This window comes from Pteropus vampyrus, unplaced genomic scaffold (assembly GCF_000151845.1).
Source record: "Pteropus vampyrus isolate Shadow unplaced genomic scaffold, Pvam_2.0 Scaffold358, whole genome shotgun sequence".
Lineage (NCBI taxonomy): Eukaryota > Metazoa > Chordata > Mammalia > Chiroptera > Pteropodidae > Pteropus > Pteropus vampyrus.
The window spans coordinates 498,087-499,025 of NW_011889139.1; positions in this window are offsets into that span (position 1 = coordinate 498,087).

Consider the following 939-nt stretch of genomic DNA (forward strand, 5'->3'; position numbering starts at 1 on the left):
TATTAACTCCTTATCACATGTATCATAGGCAAATATCTTCTCCCATTCCATAGGTTTTTTCATTTTGTTGGTGGTTTGCTATGCAAAAACTCATTTGATGTCATCCTATTTATTTTGTTGTTGTTGTGTCCCTTGCCTGAGAAAATATATCAGACAAAATATTACTAGGAGCAATGTCCAAGAGTTTATTGCCTATATTTTCTTCTAGTTTTGTCATTTAGGGGTCTTACGTTTAAGTTTTTAATCCATTTGGAATTTATTCTTACATATGGTGTAAGAAAGTGGTCCAGTTTCTTTTTAACTGTATCTGTCCAGTTTTCCCAACACCATTTACTGAATTGAATGTCTTTACTCCACTGTATATTCTTGCCTTCTTTGTCATAGATTAAACAACCATATAGGCATGGAATTATTTCTGGGCTCTCTATTCTGTTCCATTGACCTATGTGTCTGTTTTTATGCCAGTACCATGCTGTTTTGATGACTTTAGCCTTGTAGCAGTTTGATACCAGGTAGTGTGATACCTCCAACTTTGTTCTTTCTCAAGACTGCCATGGCTATTTGGGGTCTTTTATGGTTCCTAAATTTTATGATTATTCTAGTTCTGTGAAAAATGCCATTGGTAGTTTGATAGGAATTGCTTTGAATCTGTAGATTGCTTTGGGTAGTATAGACATTTTAATGATGTTAATTCTTCCTATCTATAAGCACAGTATATGCTTCTATTTATTTATGTTTTTTTCAATTTCCTTCTTAAATAACATAATTTTCTGAGTACAGGTCTTTTACCTCCTTGGTTAAATTTAGTCCTACATTTTATTGTTTTTGATGCAATTGTAAATGGGATTGTTTTCTTAATTTCTCTGATAGTTCATTATTGGTATATAAAAATGGACCTTATTTCTGAATATTAATTTTGTATCCTGCTACTTTACTGAC